This window comes from Diospyros lotus, chromosome 2 (genome assembly GCF_014633365.1).
Source record: "Diospyros lotus cultivar Yz01 chromosome 2, ASM1463336v1, whole genome shotgun sequence".
NCBI lineage: Eukaryota > Viridiplantae > Streptophyta > Magnoliopsida > Ericales > Ebenaceae > Diospyros > Diospyros lotus.
Window position 1 is genome coordinate 33,162,700 of NC_068339.1, and position 13,722 is coordinate 33,176,421.

Genomic DNA, 13,722 nt, shown 5'->3' on the forward strand with positions numbered 1-13,722 from the left:
AAAATATCCAAGCACACTTTTTGAGGTCATGGCACGTATACCAAGAAATCCTGAGAGGCTAAGTCAAGATGAGTGGTTTTTCTTAGAAATTATTTTATGAATTGTGGTGGTGGAAAATTTGAAAAATCATTTAGTGTGGAATTATTGAGGAAAAATAAGAAGAAATAGAGAAAAATTATTAGAAAAGTATTAAAAATAGAATATTAGAATCCTTGAATAAATATGATAGCCATGAAAGTAAAACAAGATCGCTACGAGGCAAGTAGCATAGTTCAAAATTTTTGGACCTTACCTCGATCCCGGCGATTGGATCAACATCGAAATTAAGTCATTCACATACAAATAAAATAAATCTAATCTTTAGATTTTCGAGTCATTCGCGGATTCAAGCCGTCCAAGTGTCTGGCCTCTAACTCGTGATATGCGGCACACGTCCGTTAGCGAGAAGAGCGGAATAGGAGTGCTAGCTCATTCTCCTTTTTATGGCTTGTAAATGGATGAAAAGAACGTCCACATTTCAAATCGATGCCAAAAAGAAACAGGGAAGAGTGAACGAGATTCATTTTTCAACTCTTGAAAAACTACACAACCATTAATTTTGGGCAACCAATAAAGGGATATTTATAGAGAAAACATCTTAGGGTTTCTTAAACCCTAATGGATATGGGTCGACCCATTTATTTTAGTCCAATTAGAAACTTAATTAAATGGGTTTATTCTAGTTCAACTAGAAATATAATTAAACGGCCCAAATCTAATTATAAGTTTAAATAAAATATTTTGGCCCAAATCTAATTCAAGCTCAAACATAATATTTAATTTAATATTTGGCCCAAATCTAATTTAGTCCAAATATAATATTTAATATTTGGCCCAAATTCAATTTAATCCAAATATAATATTTAATTTAATATTTGTCCCAAATCCAATTTAATCCAAATATTAACTTAAGTCTAAATATATTTTATTTCCTATTTGCTACTCTAACAAATAGAAAATTATAAAATTAGAAACCCCTTCCTAATTTAATCAATTGTCATTTTAGGAAACTCTTTCCTTTATGACGACCCCTCGTCATATAGACGTTATTACGTCTATTTGTTCTTTTCCTGTGAGAACTTACAACAGCACAACTTCTTGCCGAAGTGTCCCACTTAACCATACGTCCGCTCTCCTGGTTTTAGCTGGGAACCGTGCCTATTGCGTATGACTCATTAGGCTTCCGAATATGTTGACAATGTGTCGGTATGAACACATAAGACAAGATTGGCCTCTAACAAGGCGTCATGCCTACCCAATTATTCAAAAGGATTCATAATCCGCAAATAACCTTTCACGAGTATGGTTACCGTGTAATTCAATCCTTTCATCAATGTACCTTATGTGATCTCAAGTCTAGCAATGTGTTGCTTGATTATGATCACATGAGTTTTTTTTTCTTCGGTTATCCAGATATTTTCAGTTAATAGAAAGTGAATCAGTAACTCCTTATTGATCTCTTTCACCATGGCCATGGATTTAAAGTGAATATCCACCGAAGGCGCCTTAGATACATCATCCTCTATCAAGGGATAGACGAGTCTCATCTTGGTTATGCACCCATCTCCATAAGCCTCACGATATGCCCAATGATCGCCCACGTGTAGCCTTTGTCTAAACCCATCGAAGCGATCTCAAAGCATACCGATCTTCTTATGAGATGACCGTGACAACCTCATGTCCAAGGATTAGTTACACCCATATCGTATGAGAATTTCATCAACATATAACCAAAATGGATTGTCATGGCGAGTCATGTCCAATGGCACGTTCTCCAACATTGGTTACATGTGTACTTGTCTAGGCATTCCCATGCCTATGGGTGTGAGACCCCCATTGCTATCATATAACAAAAACATAGCACATATAAGTCTTACCGCAATTGTCAATATCCATTCTTGACATTGCTTCAACTTGGGACATTTAATGATGTCTTGAAACTGTGATGCATCATCTCACATCTTTATAAATTAATCATAGTATACATCATATGGATTTCTATCTAGTTTCATCCGGTCATTACAATAATAACAAGAAACTAATAGAACGAATTCTTTGTGAGATTGAATAACTCCTTATTCAATAATAAATATGATTGCAATTGTCAGTGTACAACATCCCTAATCTGATTGGGTCTAGAGCACCTACACTAACAGGCCAAGGTAGGTTGAGGTTTGGAATTGAGTACATTAGAATCCTGGCACGAGAATCAAGATATTCTGAGATATGTTTGAAGTAAGTTGTTTGACCCAAAACCCGACTTTATATAAATGGTTTTATGATGTCGTCATGCCTTGTCATGCTATGCATCATGTAGATTGCATACACATGTTATCTTGATGAGAAATGCATGTATTCATTGATGAAGCTATTTATCATGCATTATATGTTTATTTGGTGACACGGGAAATCAACAGTCTATCATGGATGTTATATTACATCCCAGCCTTGGAAGGGAGGTTGTAAAATGATGGTTAAAATGCTATGTTGATGAATGTCCCGACCTCCGAAGGGAGGTTGGAAAATGGTGATGAATGTCTCGGCCTCAAAAAGGAAGGTTGAGAAATGGTGATAGCAAAGGGATTCCCCGTGGTCACTAAAGGAAAGTGAAGAGATGATGTTATTACTATATTTTGCATTCATGGTCAAATCATGTTTGTTATGAATCTCTTACTTAGATGATTCAACATCTAGCTTGGGTTATGCCCCTGAAACAGTCAAACGTTCTAGTTTGGGCTTGTAGCAAAGATAAGGGAGTGGTTGAGATGTAACGGCACAAGATGTCGTGCCTGATGAGATTGGTAAATTATCCCTGTATTTTGCTTCTTCATGAAGATTCGGTTATCTTTTAGTCATGTTGAGAAACTTATGTTCTGTGCAATGAGTAGTCTTGTAAAATAAAAGAATGTTACGATAAAATATGTTTGAGGAATGATTATGTAATACTATTACGGTTTAATGTTATTTTTTAGGTTCAATTCTTAGCTTCTGTGTAACACCCCACTTTCCAGACGTGTTATAACTTGAGACAATTCTGCGATAATAAATTTTTTCTCTTAAAACTAATGCCAAACCATATCATTCCTCATATCCATCCCAAAATTTTCATACATCTATCCCGAAAGAGAATTATCATAAACATCAAATGCGGAAAGTAGAATCGAACCTTAACTTTAACATTAACCATAAATAAGATTATACATCATCATTTCTCAAAAAGTTCAGAATTTAAAATAGAAAAACTTAAATACATGGGCTACATAACATTCAATCATTACATCATACACTTTGCTAAATGCCATTTCACGCCTCATTCATCCTCATTTCTGCTACAATTTCTATCTAAAATGTTTGAATATTCTAGGGGCAAAGCCCAAGTTAGATGAATGTTAGATAATGGAAGGATTATAACACATGGTAATCATCGACCATAATAGGTTCATTTGAAGTGAGACTTCAGTGCCACTTATATTGTCCTGAACTGCAGCTAAGCGCTATTAAGGAACTCTCGTATCGTCATTAGGATATGGAGAGATTCTGGTGATGGGTTAAGGAGTTGGCCGGTACCGAAAGGGGTTTCGATGCTATCTATTTGTTAGCGAGTAGTGAACCTAGAAAGTCACATACCATATAATGTCGCGTCTGGTAACCACATCTTATGCCTTGAGTGTCTCAAGAATTGGCGGGTCAAACATTGACTTGCTAGCCTAAAAAGTCAACTTTCCTGTGCTGAAAGTCGACTTTCGGGGTGACGAAAGTCGACTTCCACAAAGGCAAAAGTCAACTTTCGACCACCCAACTACCGCTCCAATTGAGTGCCACGTGGTACAAAATTGGGAAAGGTTTGGGGTGTAATACCTGAGAATTTCATAAAATCATATATTTGAGGAAATATGATATTCCCCAAAGGATTGTGAAAGTTCTAAGGTAAAAGTGTAATTTTTGAACTAGGGTAGAAATGCAGTTTCAAGAAAATTGGGGGCACAAGTGTAATTTACTAAAATCTGGAGATATAGGCATAATAAATCCTTTCCCTAGGGGCATAAGGGAAATATAAGGATGGCCTAGGGATCAATTAGTAAGGCGTCTAAGTGCAATTACCCGAAAAGCTCAGGCTAAGGTATGATTCTTAAAACCCCGAAACTAGACCATTAGAGTAACAAACTAAACCAACTAACCATTGGAAATAATTATGAGACACACAAAATAGAGCATGAGGTGACAGAGACAAGTGGCAATGTAATAATTACTTCGCTAGGTGGCGGGACACTTGGCGGAAGATAATTTACCTAAAAAACTATAAATAGGGTCTTGGGGTGAAGAATAAAGCATTCAAGTTGGAATTTGGGCTAGATTTTTGTCCATTTGAGAGGATTTGAGGTGAGGATTTTGTTCTTGAGAGAGAGGGGAAGGTTCTGCAAAAAAGAGAAGTGAAATCAGTGGTGAAATGAAAGAGAATTGAGTCTCACTAGAGTTTTTGAAGCCTGATTAGAATTTGGGCCAAAGTTGTTGAAAAACAGGGAGATAAGTCTTGTTTAATCCTATATTCTTGTAGAGGGAAAAGAGAGGAAGTCCTATGTTCAAACTGAAGTCGAATCGGAGCTAAAACGATGGAGATATGGTCGAAAAATTGAGAGGTTGTCGCGTCGTCGCCGAAAAAGACGGTGGCACGTGCAGTACACACGCCAAGGAAGGCTGCGCATGGGCCCTCTTCCAAAGGCTCGTGAGGCCTCATTTTCCCCTATAATTTTCCATAAAAATAGTTTAAAATAATTAAAAAAATTATCTAAAAATATTAGGTGTTTGTGTTAGGAAAACTCATATTTCACGCATGTTTTTGTTACATCTTGGACATTCTTGGTTTCATTTGTGTGTGGTTTGTGACTTACATCTCATGTTTCCTTTATTCAGAGCATATCCTTTCTATTTTTCATGCATCATGACATTTGTGGTTGTGGCAAGCTTGTGGGTCAACATGTGTGGTCAGGGACCATGTGGCCATGCGGTGGGCCGAGATGTTTGGACATGTTGATGCGGGGGTGATTGCAACACCCTGGTTATGGCTTCCACAAAGGGGAAGGATTTCATGATATTTGACATACTTGCATACACACGTATGTATCTTCTTTCTTGAACCATCTCACTAGATGTAATTATCTAACTTGGGTGTTTTATGCCCTTGGAATTTTCAACGTTCCAGGTACATCAAACGTGCCAAGTACCCAAGGCCAAGTAAGGGAAAAGGCAAAGAGGCGACCAAAGTCTAGTTTATTTTTCTATTATTCATGAACTACGATTTTGTATAAAGAGGAGCTAATGTAGCCTTTAGGATTTTATGTTATTTTCATTAATATTAGAAGGATATGGGTCCATTTTTATTCTATCGAGAATTGTGTGTCACTAAAATAGTCATTATATATATATCTCAAATGATGCACTGCAGATGCTATATAAGGAAGGTGCAATGGCACTAGGGGTTTATTTGTTGAAATTTATGTATTGTTGTTGTACTTATCCCAAGACTACATAGTGGAAATCCTTATTATTGAGCTTTAGTTAGCTTTCAGGTTCTATCCCTTACTTCCGTTGGTAAGGATTTCCATGACGCCCATGTGAGATATTAGCTTGTATTTAGCATCATTGTATATTTGAAAAATGGGGCATTACATAGGGTGAGGCGGTGATTGATTCGGGTAGAATAAATTAGAGAAGCAGAGGCTTTACTACTTGCAAGTCTTCTATTTCGCTGCTATCTTCTTTTGTTTCTACTACTTTTGTAAATTCTGCCGCTAGAAATATAATACACGTAATAGTTACGCGATAAAATTTGAGACACGGGTACGAATAATACGACAACCCCTTTGTCTAGCTTGGGATGGGGAAATCGGAACAGTACATGACAACGTACTAGGTGTGGACTGACTAGGACCACCACAACGTGAAGTGGAATGGTCTTAGTACAGAAATAATTTATGTACCAACCCTACATCAGGTTACAAGTATGTGTGTATTTATATTCATATAATGGATATGCGTGTTACTTAAATACCCAAGCTGTGTCTATGGCATATATGTATATATTCCATTGCGCACATCTAATGCTTATAAAATTTTAAAATTCTCCATATCTGTACACGGGTTTTCCATAAGATTGGGAGTTTTCGGGAGCTTTGGATGATTCTGGATTTTGGGGGGAAATATGGCCCACTGGGGACCACCTTTTATTTATAGTGGTAGTTTTCGACAGATCAAGTATTGCGAGTCCCTACTTTCCCCCAATAAGTTATCGGGCACCCACCTTTCTTATACTATTCGCTTCGCCTTTTAGCCCAATGTAAGAGTGGGGAGCTATTGTTGTGGGGTGCCCTAAAATTTTCTATGTTTTAAGCATCCTCCCAATGAGTCCTTCCCCAGAGAGTCTCCGAGACGATAGTCTCCCAGGCCCCCGAAGGGTTCACCCGTGATGGTCTAGCCTATCCATTTTATACAAGTCTGGAGATACCTTTCAGGTCTCTTGGACCAAAGGCACCTGGTGGCCACGAAGCCCTTTTTGGGACCACCTAAAGACAATCCTCGGGGCTTTACCCCGAAGAAGTCTCCAAGCCCTCTAATATCTCTAGTCGTACTCCTCAGAAGAGTCTTTGGACTCAACTGTATAGGTGACCCCTATTGTCTATAAATATTTTCCTCTTCCATGGCAAACAGATCTTTTTGGAATAATTTAGACTTAACTCTTTCTCTCTCTAAAACCTATTTGGAACCTATTCTTATCCCATTCTTCGAGACACCTGAACATTTACATGCTACATACATTAAACATGCATCCACATACTTTTGGACGTACTTCTCGGACCATTGTCTTAGGCATCGGAGGACCCGCGTGGAAGAGTCTCCTTTGTGCCTTTTTGATGTCATTTCTGCTCATAGGTTAAAGTAAAATCGTGCTCACCAAAGACCCAGAAGGCTCACCTTTCTGAAGACTCATCGAGTCCCCAGCCCGTAATTACCCCGAAGGCTCTTTCGTGTGCACAGTCCCGAAGGCCCCTCATCCAAGTTCCTACAAATTCAGGCTTTTAAGACTATGGCTCTGGGCCAATCCAAATTCGATTAACCTCGCCAGTGACATCTCGAACCCTCTGTTACAACGAAGGACTCTGCTATGATCAATTTCAAGACAAATAAATTCAATTGTTTTAGTTTGGTAATAACAGTCATTGAATGTAGTTTTTTTGTAGTGTTAAGTTGGTCTCTACAATCATGGCCTTAAAAACTATGCCAACATAGAAACACGCGTGCACAATGCTCATTGCTTGTTGAAGTTTCAATTATAGTCCCTCTAAGAATTTTTTAGCTTTCTTAGTCTCGTCCTTTTCATTTAGAGGCATCTACTTGATCAACTAGGTAAACTTTTCTTCATACTAAGCCACTGTCATATCATTTATTTGCCATAGGTTCATGAATACCCGAGTTTTCTCCACTTTCCATCAAATTAGAAAGCATTTCATGTTAAACAATTTCTTAAATCTTTCCTAGGTAAGGGTTGAGGTCAATTTTGTTTCATATTTAACATTCTTGAACCCTAAGATGGGTGTTAAGGATTCAAGGTTTCTCTTGATGGTCTTCTGGAAAGGAAACACCAACATTTGGTGGATCATGCAAAGGTTTAAATGGTTTTCAAAATATTTAAAAAAAAAAACACAACACAAGATGTAGTGGAAATGGAACAAAAACACCTTGCAAGACTCGATGACCGCAACCTCATGCAATATAAAACTCATCCATTCATAAAAGGTAATGGTATACCTTCATGGATGAAGATGAAGCTGGTTGTACTGTTGCTTTCGTTGTGCAACTCGACCCAAACCCTTTAGCCTTCAAGTTGTGCTCCCACAAACCTTCTTTCATGAATAGTCACAAACAACCTCCAAGTGCTCTTGTTCTTACTTTTTGGATGACCAGTTGTAACACCCCGCTCCCACCATGGGTGTCACTAGTGAATAATCAACCGGATAACTCACACGCCAAGACAATAATGAAAGGACGAGTTATGTTTCAATGAGAAACGCCCTAGGTGAAAACTAGGTTTCGCCCCTCCCTTTTCCTCACTCAAGGATTTGAGAAACGGAATATCAAAGATCTCGCGAAATTAAACTCGAAACCTTGGTGAGGGTCACCCTTTTCTAGCTCATAATGATGAACTAAGGATGACTCACCCAGGACTCGATAGAAAACAACCAAACCACAACTCGCTTTACTACATTATGGCTCAAGGCCTTAATTATTAGAAAAATACATTTGACCTAATTATTAACCCATTTCTCATTCCCAAAATTTCCTTAGAAAATGTCTAGGTTAATCTCCCATTTGAAAAATTTAATCAATTTCTCCTTAGCCAAACCTTCATTTATTTTTCCAAAATACATCAAACTTCTATCATTTAATAAGTGACTTTTTGGGATTCAAACACCAATTATTTCCCTCCCTTTTCCCAAATTCAAGAAAATACTCATTTATTTGATTTTTCTGAAGATCAGGATTTTCTCATAATGCTTTAATATTTACAGTAATTTAATAAATATTTTTGGGGCCCAAATCCTCATTTATTTATTTATAAAATATATTTTTTTAAATCCAGAAATTCCAGCAATTAAGAAAAAACCCAAAAAAAAAAAAAAACAATAAAAGGGCGCCAGCAACATAGCAGTGCGCCCACAACGCGCCTGCTGGCCTCTCTTCTTCTCCTTTTTTTTTTTTTCTATACATATCCCATACTTTTCAAAATTTAATTATGCATAAATTAAAATATAATTCTCCCACATTCACCCCAAAATAAGGCCATATAACACATGAGGTACTTACACAACATACACAAAAATAGGATACATATTCAAGTTCAAACTCCATCAAACTTTAAAACACTATTACAAAACATAAAGGCCACACAGCTAGTCTTCCATACTCATAACCCTTACCCCTTCCAAGATGTTCTTTCCCTTTGAGCTTTCACCACCTACAAAGAGGTCCAAAGTGACCTTATGAGCTATTGCTCAATAAGGGTGCAATGCAAAGAAAATGAAAGCATAAGTAATCATGTAATGCAAATATGGGTAGTCTTCCTAGCCTTCACAACCTTTCAAGGTGAAGACTTCAACCAACTCCTTTTTCCTAACTCCTAGTCCTCCTTATGGCCAAAGGTCCACTAGAGCACATAATGCATATATACTTGCAAACACATGAAACTCATAACAAATATTTACTAAGCATGCAAGACCACCACCCATGGGGTCATCCCTTACCTTAAACTTCTTTAGATCTCCCACAATATCTAGCTTGCAAGATGTATTTGCTTTCAACTCTTAAAGAAAAATAATCTTTGATTATTAAAACTATTTTCAAGACTATAGATTGAAATAACTAGAAGGCTTTCAACACTTACCTCTTGCTCTTCACTTGAGCTTCCCTACTTCTTCTTCAAATTCACTCTCGGTCAAAGAGATTTGGTTTTATCCTCCTCCATTTTTTTTATATTTATCTTATTTTCTCATTCTAATTTTTATTTTCAACTCAAGATTCAATCCAAGCCTTTGTATCTTATGGAATTGGGAGAACCAATCTTCACCCTTCACTACAAGGACAATCCATGTGCTTAATGAACTTTTAATCTCATCCTTTAATCACATAGGATTCAATCTCTACCTTTGAGAAGAAACACAATCTTTGGCCAAAGAGAAAACTTCCTTATCCAACAAGATATCCACTATTCATTTCTTAAAATTAATCTCACACTATGTTGGCAATCCATGCCAATCTTCAAGAACCACTCATGGCCCTTGGATCAAGCCTTATTCCAAGACCAATTCTCAACCATTGGATTTTTTGAATTTCCAATTTCTCATCATTTATTTAAAAGAAACTATTTTCATATACATCACTTTGAAAGACATATTTCACATGATTTTTCATTTAATTTAATAAGATTATTTTCCATCATTTTTACTCAAAATATCCACCCACAAAATAATTCACACCTCTCTTCTCCCAAGAATTTGCCAAGTATCATCCATACACTTAATTTGGTCATTTCTTATTTCTTTAATATCTCATCTTCTTGAATGAGAACTTGCCAAGTGTCACTATTTGACACCTACTGGGCCCCAATCCTATATCTTGGCCATCCAATATTTCTCTATAAATTAATCAAAATTAAATCCTTCACATATGATTTATTTACATATTTTCACCCATAATAATTCTTTTTTAATGGAATAATATCCAAATTACCATATTTCCCTTCTAGAGACATCTCAAATTTATAAACTTCCATCAACCAACCTAGCACAATTCTGTAATGTCACATACCTCTATTTTCATAATTTATTTAATTAAATTCACACTCACACCTAGGGTGTTACACCAGTCCACCCTCACTAATGCAAGGGACCAAGTCGCTATTAAAACCCTTCGTGAAACTTATGTGCTAGACAAGCTTCAACGAAGGTGAAACGAAGATGTTTTATGGTCCTTAAAGTATGGAATCAATAGTTACACTATCAAGGGATGAGGAAGAACAATAAGGTGGGAGCAAGAGAAAAAGAAAGATAGTAATAGGTGTAAGAAGATGAAGAAGCTATAGTCGAGGGAATGAGAGCTTTCATTCTTCTTCTATCATTTCAAAAATGGTCAAACTTGCTTGAGAAGGATTCTCCAATTCCTTCCATTTGTCTCCCAACATTCTTTCCTTATTAGATGTCCTACAAGAACATTAAATAAGGCTCTGACAGACCATTAAATATGTTTGTTTGATGAAAATGACAAAAGAATGGAATGCAGGATAAATCTCACTCATTGAAACTGTCGACCATTCGACAGAACTAATCAATAGTTTCAGTCATTTGACCAAACTAGTTAACCATTTGAGAAAACTGGTTGACCATTTTGCTTCTTCCATTTCCAACTTTCAACTAATTGCATCAAGGTCCACTATTAACCCTTAATAGCCATTCCACTAACTCTTAATGGAACTAAAACTTCCCGTTATGTAACATCCCAAAATTTGGGAGATAAATAATGATTATTAATTTTGGTATTTGAAGTCATTATGGAATATTTGAGAAATTAAGAGAAAATGTTTATTTATGTTATTTTGAGGAAATGGGTAATTAAGGTAATTAATTATTTTATTTGGGAGTATTTATGGAAATAGTAAAATAAATTAATTTAGTGAATTTTTGAAAAATTCGAGTATAAGTGGGATTCCGAGAAGTTTCGAGGTATTAGTATAATTAAATGTGGGGTGCAAGTGAGCTTTTTAAAAGTGTTGGGGCGCTGGTGTAATTTTAGGAATTGGTTGTGGGATTCCTTTACAATTAATGGAGGGCATTTATATAATGAATGAGCAACGAGCCTAGCTCGTCGTGTGCATGAGGGGGCATGCGGGCGGTTGCGGGTTCGAGTCGAGCAGGAGGCAGCGCGTGGGAGGAAAAATGGTTGAAATTTTTCCAGCCCATGGATGCCCGAAATGGCGTTTCGGTGAGGCGGTAGCCTCCCCCAGCGTTGGTTCTAGAGGCTGCCATGTGGCCTTCTCCCAGCCTTTCATTTTGTTAATTAAAGGCCGATCTCGGCCATTGTTGCAGTATGAAATAGAGAGGAAAATGAGGGAGAAGAATGAAGGCTTGGGCAACTCGGAAGAGGGAGGAAAAGAGAAGATTGGGGAAAATTAAATGGGTTTGAGATTATTCTGTAATCAAAATACTCAGGTAAGGGGGTAAAAATTAGTAAAAGTATTGTATGTTTAAATTATGGATTTTTCACTGCTATATTATGGGATTATGCGGTTAGATTTAATTAATTTGAGTCGTTATCTTGTTACTTCCTATAGAATATTTTACTTTTCAATGGGAGTCCTAAAAGATCAAGAATTGGCCAAATAAAGGCAAGCTCTTAACTCTCTCCTCACGTTCTTAATTTCTTGTGGAAGTCTCCGTGGTTTTTCGTATTTTAAATCCTTCCTCACCGTGACTCAGTTCTATGCATTAATAATGATAATTCACGTGGCAACCACCATATGACTTATATTTTATTAATGAGTTTATTGTTAATGGAATGAGCTAAACAGTGATGTCTTGGTGTCATTCATTTCGACCGTCACGGAGCTTCGTATCGCTTCGCTTTCCTTGAGAATGATGCCGAACTCGTTGGGGCTAGGCTCTTAGAAAGTGGCTATGGTCAAGATTATGGAGTTATGTTAATAATTTATTATGAATGTGAAGATAGTTTCCTGTGTATGAGAAGAGATGAGAACATGAATGTCATAATGGAGTCTATGTTGACATGGATTAAGTGTGCAAAATGATAAGCTTAAGTGATTAAGTTTAATGTCATCTATGGGTGTCTAAGAGTATGGGGTACAAAGCCACTAACTGTCCGACCGTGGGTCATGGTAGTTAATGACTGGATGTATGGACGTCAGTCATCGATGGTTACAATAAACGCTAAATGAGCCAGAAGAGCTAGTATTGCCAAATTCCCACATTAGCTTGTGTATAACATGATGTGTGTGCTGCAGGGGATTGAGTTGCATTCATTTGGGGGACATGCTTTGTGTGCGATGGGATGTGTGAGCATTTGCATGACCCGGTTGGTCTAAGAGCCAACTTGGGTTCTCTAGGTGAGCCGGTGCATTTAGAGCATATCGCATGTGTGTATTCCTATGTGGGCGTAGTATGGCCTGATGCTGGGTTTATGGGGGCCTTGTCATCACGTTTATGCTATGAAAGCCATTGCATTTCCCATTTGTTGCATTGCAAGGTGAGAATGTACAATTTTAAGTAATGAGTATGAGTGATAAGTGGCGTCCACCACGGAACGTAGGCCGTGGAAGTGGCCCATAGAAAGACCTTGGGGGGTGAGACCCATGGCAATAGAAAGACCTTGGGAGTGAGACCCACAGCAACAGAAAGACCTTGGGGTGAGACCCACGACAATAGTAAGACCGTGGGGTGAGACCCACCGCAACAGTAAGACCATGGGGTGAGACCCACGGCAACAGATTATGTTGCGAGTGACAAGAAATGTCGTGTAAGAGAAATGGTATAGTAGCCTATAATGGGCTACCAACAGGTTTGTATGTTGGACTTGGGCGCCAGTGTGTGTTGTATGTAGGCCCCAATGACCGTTTATGTGGAGTTTACTGTATGTTATGCATCTAGAAATAAGGTAGATATTGGATATGACACGGTATGATGTTGCATTGGCATGAATTGCATGGGTTGCTATGGGAAGAGTTCTGTCTTTAACTTAAAACCTTTATTTCTAGAGCTTGCTAAGTCTCGCGACTCATATTTGTTTTCCATCATTCTAGGTAAGAGAAATGTCTGAGGTACTAGATTCGTTCGGCGGGGTTTGGGTCCAGAGGATAGCAAGTGCAAAGTCCTCCCAAAACTAGATCCTGGGTGTCATTATGCTTGTGTTAAAGTAACGTTTTATAATTTTGAGTTGGATATATGTTATGTAAGCCTATGTGAGCTCATGTTGTGAATAGTTATGTATGATGATTATGAGATGTTATATGATAAAAAGATTATGGTTTTAATAAGGGTTGTGTGAGAGTTGTAGTTGTATTATTGTTTGGTATCATTTAAGTAATGACCATCTCACGGATTCTCTTGGTGCACAAGGGCTCTG